Here is a 16,678-nt window from a genome sequence, read left to right as displayed (position 1 = left end):
GCTCCTTAACCCTAAAAACTTAATTCCAGAATCTCAGAAATGAAACCCGAGAAAACTGTGTGACGTGGAGAACAAATGGTGGACTGAGCAAGCAAAAGAGCTACAAAGATTGGCTGATATGAATTGACCAGCATGGGTTCTACAAGACCATAAAACCATCTATGGGCCAACCAAACACAACATTGCCCCTATTCGATCAGCTGAAGGGGAGTGCCTAAACTACAAGCAGGAAATCTTAAAGAGATGGACACAACACTTCAATATTTTACTGAATCGAAGACACCCAGTGGAGCACAGTACCTTTGATAACTCCCAAATGTTTCTCAAGTAGCAGATCTCAATCTCCTACCTACACTTGCAAGAACTGTTCAGGCCACCTCATCTCAAAAAAATAACAGAAGCCCCGGCCCTGTTGGCATACCATCAGAACTAATCAGAGAGGATGGTCAGGTACCCCACCTGCTCCTCCATGATCACAAACAGACTATCTGGAGCCAAGAACTAATTCCATCTAAATAGCTTACTTCTGATCTTGTAACCGTCTGACAGTAGAAAAGGTATCACTCAAACTGTGACAACAGCAGAGATATCTCCCTCCTTGTGAATGGTATCGAAGTACCAGCCATGATAATGTTATCCAGACCGACAACTCATCTGACTGAATCAGCACTTTCTGAAATATAAAGTGGATTTCAGAAGGAAAGAAGCGGCTGTGATGTGATCTTTGTTGCCCGACAGATACATTAGAAATGCCATTAGCAGAACCGTGACTAACATTGCATTCACCGACCTTGCAAAAGCATTTGACACTGTTAACAGAGAACTTTTATGGATAGCTCATTACAAATTTGGAGTTCCAATCAAATTTCTTACCATCCTGAAGAGCCTGCATAACAACATGAATGCTCGTGTATGCATCGGGAGGAAATCCGAACCCTTCAGCATGGGCGTGGGAGTAAAGCCATGATGTGTCCTGGCTCCTGTCACTTTCAACCTCTACCTCACTGTAGTCACCTTTTTAAGTCGCCAACAAATGAATCCTGATTATGGAATAAAATTCCATTTCTATTTAGACGGTAGCTTAGTTAATTTCAGACGTTTTCAAGCACAAAAACTGAAACAGCTATTATCCTAGAGCTACAATATGCTGATGACTATGCTCAGCCTGCACATATCCTTAAGCCCTACAAACGAGTCTTACCATCGTCTCCAATTTATACAATGCAATGAAGCTCCGAACGAATGTTGGTGAAACAGAAATAGTATCTCAGAGTAACACCCCAGCTGAGCCTCTTGCATTTAAGATACGAGTATATGACGAAATTGTAAAACAAGTGGAGAATATTATCTATTATGGAAGTGTGCACACAGATAAACTTCACACTGATGAAGACGTCCTTGCGCGAATCAACCACGCCTCAGCCTCTTTTGGCCGTCTCAGATCCAGAGTTTTTGGAAACACCAACCTGAGAATTGAGACGAAGAAGTCAGTATATACAGCTGTATGCCTCTCCACCCTCTTATAGGTGCCGAATCCTGGACTACCTACCAGCATGGCAACATCTTGAGTTGCATCACATCCAGTGCTTACAACTTATCCTAGGACTCACGTAGGAAGTTAAAGTCCCGCATTTACAAGTTCACGGGTGGGCAAAGTCAACCAGCACAGATACCATGCTGGCTAAAACGGAGCTGAGATGGGTCGGATACGTGTTCCACATGCCTGAGCATCATCTTCCCCCATCAGGTTCTGTATGGCCAACTCCCTGCAGCACGTCGCAACCTGGGGGACAGAAGAGGGGACATAGAGATCATATAATGATAACTCTGAAGAAATGCAACATCAAACCAAAAGATCTTGAAATCAGTGACTTGGACAGAAAGCAACGTCGAGTCCTCTGCAGTGATGGAACCTTTCACCTCGAACAAGCACGCAATCTGGCCAGCGAAAAGCGTAGAGAACGGAGGCACAACCAAAAGGGAATTCTCCCAGCAAACATGGATTAGAGATGCCAACGGTGGCCAAGTTTGCAGATCCAGGATTGATCTGCGTAGTCACACACGTTGGCACAAAAGATAATGAGAAACAAAACATCTTTGTTAGTATAATAGGCGTTGTCTTCTGTTGCGAAAAGACAGCTTTAAGTGTGTGTGTGTGTGTGTGTGTGTGTGTGTGTGTGTGTGTGCGTGTGTGCGCGTGCGCGCTTGCGCGCGCGCGCGCGCATTTCGATATGAGGTCCAAATCATTCCACTTCTTGCCTCCTCTCAGTCTTGCGGCATAACAGCAATCCAGTTACTGCTACCTAATGGAGCTATAGGCGCCTAATGTGCTGCTGAATTAGAGACAGATATGTAAATCTAAGTGTTTGGTGAGCTGCTCTTATTGCGAAGGATGTGTGTGTGTGTGTGTGTGTGTGAGAGAGAGAGAGAGAGAGAGAGAAAGAGAGAGAATGAGAGAGAGAGATGCAAGCACTACGTCTGGAAGAGCTATGCAATCAGTGCAAGATGAGAACTGGAATGTGAAGGTGAGGCGGAAGGAAAGCCATGAAGGTGAGGTGGCGGTGGTAGAGATGTGAAGTTGAAGTGAAGAATTTGGCGAGAGGGAGACGTGGAATATGATGAAAAGCAAAGAAGTGTGATGGAAGTGTGATGAGAGAGACGGTGAAGCGGAAAATGAAGGTGCATGGATGGCGAAAAAGTGAGGTGAGGTTCTCTATGAAGGGTTATGCGTGGAGTACAAGGGTGAGGAAACATGGTGGAAATGTAAATAGGGCTTGAGACGCACAACCGGTGGTACAACGTGAACGCAAACTAAGGTGGCCGCGGTGATCTGGTGCAGAAATTGAGGGGAATTGGAAAATGCGACACGTTATTGATGAAAGACAAAGCAGTCAAGCAGTTTCGCAAAGTGACAAAGAAAAGAGTTTGTGTGAGAAAACTGCTGTTTAGAAACTTGACTGATTTTTTAAATGTGCCGTAGGAAGGTGAAGTTATGGTATGAGTGAAGTGGAGTAGTGAAAAGCAGTTAAAGACCAAATAAGGATTATCATTTATAAACTGTTTAGTCCTGTGAGGCCTTTCTTACATCAATGGCATATTAAGCAGCAAGGAAATAGTTTGGGTGTTTATATCCGTAGGATCTGATAATACCATTTGACAGTTTGAGCTTCAAAACTTGACGACTTAAACCAATTCTTTTTCCATATTACTATTTTACCTCCCTTTCCTTGGGGGAAGCAGCCTAGGTATATAGATATAGATAGACTATTTTGCCTTAACCTCCTTCAGTACTGCATTTCCGTCTTCCTTTTCCCCCCACTGTTTCTCTCTTATGTCTCATTCTTATCAACACTAAGCTTTCAATTTACCATTTTCGTTCTGCTTTTTTTGCACTTCTCCATGCTTTTTCCATTCCTTCAGGTTTCGGTATTCCGTTAAAATCATTCCTCTCCTCTTTCCCAGGCACCATCATAACGTTTCACTGCCATCTGTCTGGACATCAACTCTTGGAAAGAAATTTTAATGTTAAATTTCTATGACGCCCCTTATCTTCCCTCTCGGCACCGGCACTCTGACTTATTTTATCTATTATCCGCTATTTGTCTGTTGTCATCCGTCTTCACCCTCACACTAAGAGCATATACACAGCCTATCATTCTCTCGTGATAAACTTACGATTCTTGTCTTACAGTTTTAATTCTCCCTTCCTTGCACTGCCGATCGTTCATTCCTCCACGTAACAGAACTGCATATCTTCCACTCTATGGCTGCCATGCAGTACTCAACTACACTATACTCCATTTAACCAAGTCTAGCACCATCAGCGACGTCGCCAACGCCTTCGATTGACGTAAATCTTCTGCACTAGGTGAACCTCTATTACCTTGAGAACAAATGTAAAGACGATACAAAAAAGTATATCCAGTACTGAGGACCTTTTATCAGTGCTGCAGGTGTTGACGACTTCACTGATATGGTGGCAGACTTGGTGAAATGGAGTATAATGAATCTCATCCTATCTCGCTACAAGTGTCTTATGTACGAGGCAGTCGACATTCTATGATTTCCATTTAAGTAAGTGGTCAGTCCTGAAAGTCTCTCCCAGTAATTATGTCGCCTTGACTAGATTTATTTATGTTCTTATTAAAAAATGTATCTTGGGCTGCCCTTGATGAAATGATCTTGATTTGGGCTGACGTGTTTGAGTTTCGTTGGGAGCAACGAAATCGACTGGAGTTTGGTTTTTAGTTGAGAATTTTTGCATGAAAATTCAAACATACCACTTTTTCCATAAATTCTTAGTACTGTAAAGATTTTGCCTTTTTTTTTTTCATTGACACACACACACACACACACACACACACACACACACACACACACACACTTCTTCAAGTACCCTAACCTACTTTCCCCCTCTGTACTAATATTACGCTCTGTCCTCCAACACGGCAGCACTTCCCCCTGCTACCAATACATTCTCGCCCCATCATATATTAATTATTCCTGCCTTCTGCCACAACGGTTGGATACACACGACATACATGACTACCTAAGTACAGTAAGCCAACATGTTGTTGTAGAAGATAAACAGCAGCAGGTGTCTAGATGTCAAACATAAAAATAAAGCTTGAGCAGTACCTTAATGTGCCAAGCAACAGTATGGTATAAGCATTTTTTTAGTGTTCAAGCAGTTCCTTCACTGTGATCATGTCTTCTGTATTTTACTCTTGTGATCGCCAGATGCTTTTAATCAGTTAATAAGGCGTCTAAGCAAAGGCTTGGAGGAGATGTAGGTATTCTCGATTAGCCCTTCAATTTTATGACGCCTTCTGCACTGTTTATTTATTTTTTTGCTGCATTATGAAGTTATACAATTTTGGACAGATTTCTGCTGGTGATGGGGTGAAGCAAAAGAGGATAATGTTTTCAGGATGTCAGTGCGGACTAGATAAAAATTTGTAATACATATACAGCAAGTAAATAATGAATCACCACTAGGCAAGAAAAATGCATAAATATCTGAGAATATCCATGTCACACAAAGAATGACATAAGCACCACCTGTAAGCTTTAGTGCCAGGAGGAACTACTAGCTGTTTCCCTCATGCCAAAATACTGGAAACCACTTTTCAGGTACACATTAGTTATACGTATCCCCCCTCTCTCCCTCTCTCTCAATAAAATCAGTCTAGTTTTGGTGTTTTTTATCCTCATATTTTTGTAGGTTATCTTTCACCATCTTATTTCACCTCCTGAAGGCCAGATTCTGTAATTAGTGTTCAGATTCTAGTTTAACAGTGTTCATCCCAACCACTGCTGCTGCTCACTGATAATCATACTCTCCTTTCTGACACCGGAGCGGGGGCAAGAGTGCGTCTAGTGTACCGCTCTCTCTCTCTCTCTCTCTCTCTCTCTCTCTCTCTCAAATATATACATACATTATCTATCTATCTATCTATCTAATATATATATATATATATATATATATGTTTATATATATCCCGACGCCCTAATCCTGCAAACGGTGACCGCAAACAAAACGCCTCCAAGTCGTTCTGTCACCCACCATTTGACTACCCTCCCCCCAACTCACCCCCCCCTCCCTCATATACCTCTCAACTTCATCCCTCCACCTCATCCTCGGTCTACTCCTCCCTCTCGCTCCCTCCATCTCACCTACATACACCCTCTTAGTCAGTCTTTCTTTCTCCATTCTCTCCACATGTTCAAACCACCTCAGTGTATTTCTCCTAATCTTCTCAACCACATCCACATCCACCCCACAACGTTCCTTCACTTCTTCATTCGTCAACCTGTCCCTCCATGTCACTCCACATGCTCCTCTCAAGTAACTCATTTCCACTGCTCTCATTCTTGACTTGTTCCCCTCTTGCAAGGTCCACGCCTCGCTTCCATACGTCAGGGTAGGGATCACAATACTATCATGCAGTGACTTCCTAACTTCCATACTCACCTCCCTATTTCTCATCACTGCTTTCAGTGAACCAACAACCTTCCTTCCCTGCTGTACCATTTCACGTACTTCATCCCCCAAAGTTCCATCCTTACTCATCACACTACCCAAGTACTTGAATGCACTCACACTCTCCATATCCTCACCATCCAACCTCACTGTATATTTTGTGACTTCATTCCTCTCAAACACCATAACTTTACTTTTGTTTACATTAACTTAGCTTCCTCCTCCTACACACTGTCCCAGATTCATTCTCCAAACCTTGCAACTCCCATACATCGTCACTCAACAATACTGTTTCATCAGCAAACAGCACCACCGGAATCTTCCAAATCTCACCTTCATTCATTAGAGCCACCCCCACATCCACTGCTCTACCCTGCACCTCCTTTACAACCCCATCCATGTATATATTAAACAGCCATGGAGACATCACACAACCCTGTTTCTATCCCACACTGAGATCAAAGAACTCACTCAGCTCACCATCCACTCGCACAGTAGCCCTAGCTCCCTCGTTCATACTCTTCACAGCATTCAACAATTTCCCATCCACTCCATATATTCTTAATACCTTCCACATACCTTGCCTATCTATTCTGTCATAAGCTTTCTCCAAGTCCATGAAGGCAGCATACACTTTCTTTCCCTTCTCTAGATACTTCTCCACTAAACATCTTAGAACAAATATCTGATCTACACACCCTTCTCCCTTCCTAAATCCCCCTTGTTCTTCTCCAACTAGCTCCTCTGTCATATGCCTAGCCCTATCAATGAGTATTCTACTATATATTTTACCAGTGACACTAAGAAGGCAAATACCCTTATGGTTACCACATACTTCTCTCTCCCCTTTTCCTTTATTTAAAGGAACAATTATACCTGATTTCCAGTCCTCTGGACCCCTTCCCTCTTCCCAAGCCAATCTACACAACTTCCATATCCACTCCACAACAATCTCACCCCCATACCTCAGCATTTCACCACACACTCCATCAATTCATGGGTCCTTTCCAGCTTGATCTTCATTGCTTCCACAATTTCCGTCCTACTGATCTCTTCCTCCCTCCTCTCATCTCTTTTTCTCCCAGCCATTCCCCAACCACTTATACTCACACTGCTGTCACTCTCTACATTCAACAAATTCTCAAAGTGCTCCTTTCATCTCCTCAGTTTCTCTCTCTTCTCCACCAACAATCTATTATTCCTATCTTTCACTCCCCTACTATTTCCCCTCTCACACTGCCTTACTTTCTTTACCTCCTTCCAAAACAATTTCTTACTCTCACTCCATTTCACACTCAGATTCCTCCCAAACTCTTCATCTACTTTCTTCTTACTCTCCTTCACCAGTCTCATCACCTACCTTCTCCTACTCACATAGACCTCTCTCTTCTCTCTCTCATCTTCTCCCGTACCTCTACTCGCTAACCATTCACTATATGCTTTCTTCTTTTGTTCCACAGCTCGTTTCACCTCATCATTCCACCATGCTGTCCCTTGCACTCCCTTGCATCTTCTCCTCACTCCACAAACCACCTCACATGCTGCGCCTATCTCTTCCATAAATATCTTACATACATCTTCCACCCCTTCCATCTGCTCTAGCTCATACCTTCCCAATCTCTCTTCCACTATGCTCTTATACTCTGCCATTTTCTCACTATCTTGCAAATTCTCCACTCTTCTCACAGGAGTTGTTTCCTCCTGTCTTCCCCTTCGTCTCCTCAACCATTTTCTTTGCAGCTTTACCTTGGCCATCATTAGGTGATGGTCCGAGACTCAATTCTCCCACCCTCTCCACACTCTTGCATCCAACACTTGTCTTCTCATTCGCTCATCCACACACACATAGTCTATCATTGCCTTTCGTTCAACAAGTTCACCATCCATCCTCCTCATTACTCTCCATGTATACCGGTGGATCATCTTATGTCGAAAGTAGGTGTTGGCTATTGCCAACCCCTTACCAGCACAGATGTCTACCAAAACACTACCATTCCCATCTACGTCAGCTGGCACACACCACTGACCAACCACTCCATCCACTCATACATTCCCAACTTTGCCATTCATGTCTCCAATCAAAAGCACTCTCTCACTCCTCTCAGATTTGTCCATACATGCTTCTACTCCCGCCCAAAACTCATCTTTCACTCTTTGCCACTCGGTCCTCTGTAGGAGCATACACACATACAATCGCCCATGCTTGTATACCTACTTTCATCCTCACCCATACAATCCTTGCACCCATTGTTCCATACTCTCTTATATTCTCCTTCCACTTCTTGCTTATCATCAGACATACTCCCTCTCTTGCCCTCTCATTCTCATTAACTCCTGCACATATACCTAAACCCTATTCCCATTCTCTCACCCTTTCACCTGCCATTTAGTTTCAGTCAATCCACATATATCCACTCTTGCATCCTCAAGCACCTAAACAATCTCTCTTTCACTTCATCATTCACTCCTCTCTCATTCCATGTTCCCACCCTCAGAATGTCCTTTGTCCGTTCCTTAGTCGTCAACGTATGGTCCGTCCTGGCCCGATGCGCTTTTTTCGCTTGTTTAGTTAGTTCTTTTTCCGGGGTGGGGCACTAACCCACCACCAACCCTTTTAGTCGCCTCATATGACAAGCAGGGATACTGGAGGAATATTCTTGAAACCCCCCTACCCCCAGGAGGTATATATATATATATATATATATTGTTACGGAACAGAGAGAGATAATGAACTCTTCAAGTGAGAATAATAAAATCACTACTGTCCCACAAATTTCCAGGTTCAAAACAAAAGAGTTAGGTAAAATTACAAGTTAAAGTTTAATGACCAAACTAACAACTAAACATTCAGGACTCATAACGATAATGTAATGGCAAAAACAGGTTAAATATATGGTTAACTGCAATAGCCTCTATTAACACGAATTTAGCAAGAACAAATTTATCTAAGTCAGCCCTGATAAAAGGAGGAAACCGAATAATGCTCAGTTAAAGTAAGATATGATATTATTACAGATACAAAACACTACTCACACTGGCTGACTTTAAAAACGTTACATGAATCACAAAAACCTTACCAGGCCTGCGAATTAACGCCTCAGGCTATACAGTTCAAGAAAAATAGTAACAACACTTATACTCAAATTATACGGCAGCTAGATGGCTGGAGACTTCCTGAGTACTCACAAAAATAATAATACACTATACAGGGGAGGACAGAGATGTGAACAAAATGAGGAGTAGATCTAAGTGGCAATTAATGCAGAGACAGCTCATTATATAGGGGGCCGGCAGAGCTTGATACAACTTGCAAGAAGGACGCGGAAATGAAGGCACAGAGGAGAAAGAGTTGACAATCCTGCTCTGAACAGCAGAAAGAACGACTTACTCTACTATAAGGGGGAGAAAGGGGGAGTGAGGTAGAACATATACCTAAACCCAATTCCCATTCTCTCACTCTTTCACCTGCCATTTAGTTTCAGTCAATCCATATATATCCAATCTTGCATCCTCAAGCACCTGAACAATCTCTCTTTCACTTCATCATTCAATCCTCTCACATTCCATGTTCCCACCCTCAGAATGTCCTTTGTCCGTTCATTAGTCGTCAACGTATGGTCCGTCCTGGCCCGATGTGCTTTCTTCGCTTGTTTAGTTAGTTCTTTTACTGGGTGGGGCACTAACCCACCACCAACCCTTTTAGTCGCCTCATACGACAAGCAGGGATACTGGGGGAGTATTCTTGAAACCCCCCTACCCCCAGGGGGTATATATATATATATATATACATACAGTCTATATATATATATATATATATATATATATATATATATATATATATATATATATATATTGTTACGGAACAGAGAGAGATAATGAACTCTTCAAGTGAGATTACTAAAATCACTACTGTCCCGCAAATTTCCAGGTTCAAAACAAAGGTAAAATTACAAGTTAAAGTTTAATGCTCAAACTAACAACTAAATATTCAGGACTCATAACGATAATGTAAAGGCAAAATCAGGTTAAATATATGGTTAACTGCAATAGCCTCTATTAACACGAATTTAGCAAGAACAAATTTATCTAAGTCAGCCCTGATAAAAATGAGAAAACCGAATAATGCTCAGTTAAGGTAAGATATAATATTATTACAGATACAAAACACTACTCACACTGGCTGACTTTAAAAACTTTACATGAATCACAAAAACCTTACCAGGCCTGCGAATTAATGCCTCAGGCTATACAGTACAAGAACAATAGTAACAACACTTATACTCAAATTATACAGCAGCTAGATGGCTGGAGACTTCCTGAGCACTCACAAAAATAATAATATACTATACAGGGGAGGACAGAGATGTGAACAGAATGAGGAGTAGATCTAAGTGGCAATTAATGCAGAGGCTGAGCTCATTATATAGGGGGCCGGCAGAGCTTGATACAACTTGAAAGAAGGACGCGGAAATGAAGGCACAGAGGAGGAAGAGTTGACAGTCCTGCTCTGAACAACAGAAAGAACAAGTTACTCAACTATAAGGGGGAGAAAGGGGGAGTGAGGTAGAACACGCAAGCCTGGTCACTATGGAAGCCACGTGGCGAATCGTGATCAAACATGCAGCATACTGTACGTTAGAAATATACAAAGGATGATGAAATCATAGGCTATGTAACACCTCCCCACAAAGGAAAAGAAATTTACAAAGGAAATTTCTTATTACTCTAAAACAATCTGTCTAAAGTCTAGATAAGCAATCTGCAATAACATTTTCTTTCCCCTTGACATGTTGTATGTCTAATGAATACTCCTGAAGTAGACTCCATCTTGTCAATCTCTGATTTTTATCTTTAAACTTACTAAGGAATTTCAGTGGGTTATGATCTGTATAAATGACTATGGGGTCAAAATCAGAACACAAATAAAATGAAAAATGCTGTAAACCCAAAATCAAGGCCAAAAGCTCTTTCTCAATAGTTGAGTAGTTCTTTTGAGGTGGAGTGAACTTCTTACTGTAATAAGATACAGGGTGTTCAATTCCCTGATCATCCTCTTGCAGCAAAACAGCCCCAGCCAGTGTTGCCAGGTGCTGGCCCTAAAATATCTGTAGAATCATCCATAAAATTTCTTGAGATTTGAAAAAAATTCTGTAGATCACAATTTCACGCATATATTGACAAAAGGTATGCAAATATGTCTTAGAAGTTATCTGTGCCTTTAAAAGAAAAAAAAAATATGATTAATTCCATACGAATAATCTAAGATTAATAGTTTTATTAAGAATATGGTATGAATTTTCATATTTCAAATTCATAAAATGCGGGTTAACACACAGTTACTATGGGTCAAGTTAGACATGAACCTAAGTGAAAACTTATACTGAAAACAAGGGCTAAAAGAGCGAGCCCCTTTTTCACTTTTTGTTTTGCTCATAACTTTCTAGGCCAAATAACTATAACCTTGTCATATTAGATAACCGTAGGAACAGTCGCTAACACCACTAATATATTCCAAATATGTCCAAACTTCCGAAACTAACTCTGACATACCTGCTTCTGACTCCCTCAGAATGTAAACAAAAATGGCAGTACACCGGCGCATTCGATAGTAGAAAAATGTATATATTTAATATTGAAATTTTCGTATTAGTTCACAGATTAAGCAGTTTATAAGTATATTAATTGTTATACTACAAGTACTAGTCTAATATAGCTTAAGCGACATGATTTGAAATTAAAGAAAATACAATATTTCATAGAAACCTTTACGTTTCAAGGGTTAACTACTGTATACAATACGCTTTCTTTCAGGACTGTCCTCTTGCCCACTGCTAAATTTCTCTATGGTATTTGTAAATTGAATTCCTTTCCATATTGCTTGTAAAATTTCTTGAGAATTTCTGTAATATATCAAAATATCTGTAGATTAAGCACAAAATTCTGTATTTCTGTAGATCCTTCCAAAAATCTGTAGAAATACAGAAATTTCTGTAGACCTGGCAACCCTGGCCCCAGCTCCTGTATCACTTGCGTCAACAGCCATCTTAAAAGGCTTAGCAAAATTTGGAGTAGCGAGCACTGGCTGACTTAATAGGATAGCTTAAAGTTTACTGAAAGAGGATTTACAGTTATCGGTCCAGAAAAATTTAACTCCCTTTTTCAGTAGGTCTGTAAGTGGTGATACAAGAATTGAAAAGTTAAGAACAAATCTCCTGTAATAACCTACCATTCCCGAAAATCTTTGTAGCTCTTTCCTACTTTTAGGTCTGGGAAGATCACTTATAACCTGAACCTTAGTTCCTGGTGGTGCAACGTGTCCATCACCAATTACGTACCCAAGGTACTGAACTTTAGCTTGACCAAACTCACACTTTGATAAATTAGCTACAAGATTAGCCTAAACCAAACGCTCAAGAAATTTACTGACATGGCATAGATGATCTTTCCTGTTGTCACTGAAGATTAATACATCATCAATATAAACAACACACCCTGCCAAACCCTCTGTTACAACATTCATGAGCTTCTGAAAAGTGGCTGGTGCATTCTTCATACCATTACAGAACATGCAAAAGTCTTTCCCAGTGTTACAAAACATGAGATCTCCCTAGCATGTTCAGTCATAGGTACTTGCCAGTATCCCTTTAACAAATCAAACTTATTTATGTACCTAGCCTTTCCAATCTTGTCTACGCAATCTTCCACACGAGAGAGAGGGTAAGTGTCTGTTTTGGTTATCTGATTAACACGTCTGTAGTCGATGCAAAGCCGCTGTGACCCCCCTGGCTTAGGGACTAGAGTGAGAGGAGAACTCCACTCGCTCTGACAGGGCTCAATCATCTTGTGGTCCAACAGGTGGCCAAGCTCCTTCTGGATGAGAGGAACTTTCACTGGGTTCACACGGTAAGGAGGCAGTTTAATTGGCTTTGCATCTCCAACATAGATATCATGCATCAACACAGTGGTTCTTCCTGGAGTGTCACAGAACACTTGCGGGTACTCCTGCAGTAATGCCAAAAACTCCTGCCTTTCCTCGGGAGCTAGATGAGAAAGCTTAGTCTGGAGATCATTCATGATATCAGGATTCTTCCCCAAACTATCACCCAGGCTCATACTGCATGGGAGAACTTCACTTGCAGACTCGGGTGGAACAGCTACAGTGCAGACTGGGTTATTTTAGTCCCGCCTGTGATATAACTTTAGCATGTTGATGTGACAAAGTTGCTTGTTCTTTCTACGATCTGGTGTGGTGATGACATAGTTGACATCACTGAGTTTCTTCTCTACGAAATAAGGACCACTAAACTTGGCTTGAGGAGGTTGCCCATGCACCGGTAGCAGAATGAAAACCTGTTCTCCTGGCTGAAAGTGGCGTAACCTGGACTTCTTATCATACCAAGTCTTCATCTTCTGAGCAACTCCTAAATTCTCTCTCGCCAGCTGTAAAGCAGTGGACAGCCGTTCTTTGAACTTCATCACATACTCCAGCAGGTTGACGTCATCTTCCTCCGACAGCCAGGATTCCTTGAGTAGCTTAAGGGGTCCTCTTACTTCATGGCCAAACAGTAGTTCAAAGGGTGAGAAGCCCAGTGATTCATTTCGAGATTCTCTTGCGGCAAATACAACAAATGGAAGACCTTTATCCCAGTCTTTCTGATGTTCCAAACAGTATTTCCTGAGCATCGATTTGAGTGTTTGATGATATCTCTCCAACGCTCCTTGGGTCTGGGGATGGTAAGCTGAAGACGTGATCTGGGTGATGCCCAACTCTTTCAGAGACTGCTTGAAAACATTTGACATGAAATTACTTCCCCGGTCTGAGTGTACCTCCTTGGGCAAACCAAACTTGGTGAAGAACCCTAGCATTTCCTTAACCACGTTCTTTGCTGAGATATTTCTAAGTGGAATGGCTTCAGGATAACGAGTAGCCATATCGATCAGGGTCAACACATAAGAAAATCCTGAAGAAGTCTTAGGAAGAGGGCCCACAATATCCACCAACACACGTGTGAATGGCGCCTCAAAAGGAGGAATGGGAACTAGAGGTGCAACCTTTTCGGTCTGATTACACTTCCCCACAACTTGACAGGTGTGACAAGACTTACAATACCAGGAAACATCCCTGAAGATACCTGGCCAGTAGAAGTGTTTCAAAATGCGTGCCACAGTCTTCCTCACTCCAAGGTGTCCTGCCAAACTGGAATCATGAGCCACTCTAATGATATCCTGCCTACAAACACGAGGGATGACAACTTGATGTACAACCTCCTATTCACAGTCGGCTGATGCTGTTGGGGGTCTCCACTTTCTCATAAGTACTCGTGACTTTATATAATAACAAGTAGAAGCACCAGCTCACTCTTCCTCACTGCAAGCAGAGTTAGCTAGACCTTTCAACTCAGGGTCAGCAACCTCAACTCAACCAACTCTTGACAAGACAAATTATCAACACTACGGGGTACTGCCTCATCTGGTGAGTGGTCCAAATTAGCAAGAAAAGTGTCAGCTAGGATAACATCATCATCATTATCCTCTAAGTCACCAGTAACTTTAGACTTAGCCCTAGTGACAGCACATGCAGAGAACACATCAGGGATATCACAATCCTGGGTCGCAGTCACTGGTTCACTAGACAACTGAGGAGCTGGACACACTTGACTTCCACCAATATCATTTCCAAGTAAGAAAGTTACACCTGACATTGGGAATGTCTCAACCAACCCAACCATAACGGAACCATTAACAAAACCAGACTCTAAATTCACTCTGCACAGAGGGACAGAGAAGTAATTATTCCCTACACCTTGTAAGATTACAGTTTCATCAGAGGAATTAACATTAGAGCCTAGAACACTGGTCAGCATAAGGGATTGGCAAGCACCTGTATCATGATATATTTTAACTGATATCCTGTCATTACTGTCCAGAGGACTGACAAAACCATCAGACAGGAAATTAGCACATGAACTCTTGAGAGTGTCACCCACGTTACCGCTCAAAAGAGGAGCTTCATCGTGAGAATTTAATTTACCCCTCAAAGCAGGTTCAATTAACTCAGTTAAAGAATTCTGGGAACTCTCAAGGGTGGACACTAGATCAATTGACTGAATATTTAAAGACTCATTTTTGTTCAAATCACGCTGTCTCCTGAAACATTTCTCCGTAGTATGACCAAGCTTACTACAATAAGTACATTTACTTTTCTGAAATCTAAAGGTTGAGCTGGTATTTACTTCCTGAGAAACATCATCTTTATTCTCTTTCCTGTTACCTGTACTCTGACTAGAGGCAACGTACTTACTCTCAGCTTTCCTTTTTTCTTTAGAATATCTCTTGTGAGTGAGAACATATTCATCAGCTAAAACTGCAGCATCAGACAAATTATCTATTCTTTTCTCATCAAGATATAGGTTTACATCTTTATTAATACACCTTTTGAAGTCCTCCAGCAAAATCATCTGCTTAAATTTATCAAAATCAGAATTTACATTCTTAGAATTTAACCGCTGCTATAACAGATCTTCTTTGATTTTTGCATACTCAACATGGGATTGCTTATCTTGCTTATAAGTTGTCCTAAATTTTACTCTATAGACTTCAGGAACAAGTTCATAGGCCTTAATAGTCAAGCTCTTACCTACATCATAATTATCAGATTGATCCTGAGGCAAAGATGCATAAGTTGCTTGAGCTTTACTGGTGAGAACACTCTGAAGGAGTACTGGCCAATACTTTTTGGGTCAATTAAAACCTGTAGCTACCCTCTCAAACAACTGAAAATACTTTGTTAAATCAGATTCATTAAAAGGAGGGACAAGTTTAACATTTTTAGCCACGTCAAAATCATCAGAGCTAGTTGATCCAGTTCCACTTTGTTTCATGCGATACTCATGGTTTGCCTGAATCCTAGCAAGTTCAATTTGTGCCTGAGCCTGTGCCTGTGCCTCCTGAATACGAGCCTGAGACTCAGCCTCCTTAGCCTCAGCCTTCTTAGCACAAGCCTGAAACTCAGCCTCCTTAGCACGAGCCTCCTGCAGGGCTAGCTGTAACTTAGCTATTTCAATCTGCGTTTGCTCATCTGGAGGAGTTACATTAAACAAGCTTTTATTAATCATGTCAACAATTTGATCTTTAGAATGATGAGAGTGAACAGCAATTCCTAATTGTTGAGCAACAAGCTTAAGTTCATTCTTTGTTCTGTTTTCTACGTAACACACTGTTTGCACATTTGACAAAAAATCTTTGACTTCATCAAGAGTAGTAATAGTAGACATCATGAATAAATCACAGTCACAAAATATCAAGCAATATCCTTATGATAATATCCTGGATATCATAATAACAGGTCGCCAAATTTATGTTATGGAACAGAGAGAGATAATGAACTCTTCAAGTGAGAATACTAAAATCACTACTGTCCCCGCAAATTTCCAGATTCAAAAGAAAAGAGTTAGGTAAAATTACAAGTTAAAGTTTAATGCTCAAACTAACAACTAAACATTCAGGATAATGTAATGGCAAAAACAGGTTAAATATATGGTTAACTGCAATAGCCTCTATTAACACGAATTTAGCAAGAACAAATTTATCTAAGTCAGCCCTGATAAAATGAGAAAACCGAATAATGCTCAGTTAAAGTAAGATATCATATTATTACAGATACAAAACACTACTCACACTGGCTGACTTTAAAAA

The sequence above is a fragment of the Coenobita brevimanus genome, chromosome 6, assembly GCF_032717465.1.
Source record: "Coenobita brevimanus isolate Jiangsu-jjx chromosome 6, ASM3271746v2, whole genome shotgun sequence".
Taxonomy (NCBI): Eukaryota; Metazoa; Arthropoda; class Malacostraca; order Decapoda; family Coenobitidae; genus Coenobita; species Coenobita brevimanus.
Note: the sequence above shows the minus strand (reverse complement) of the source record.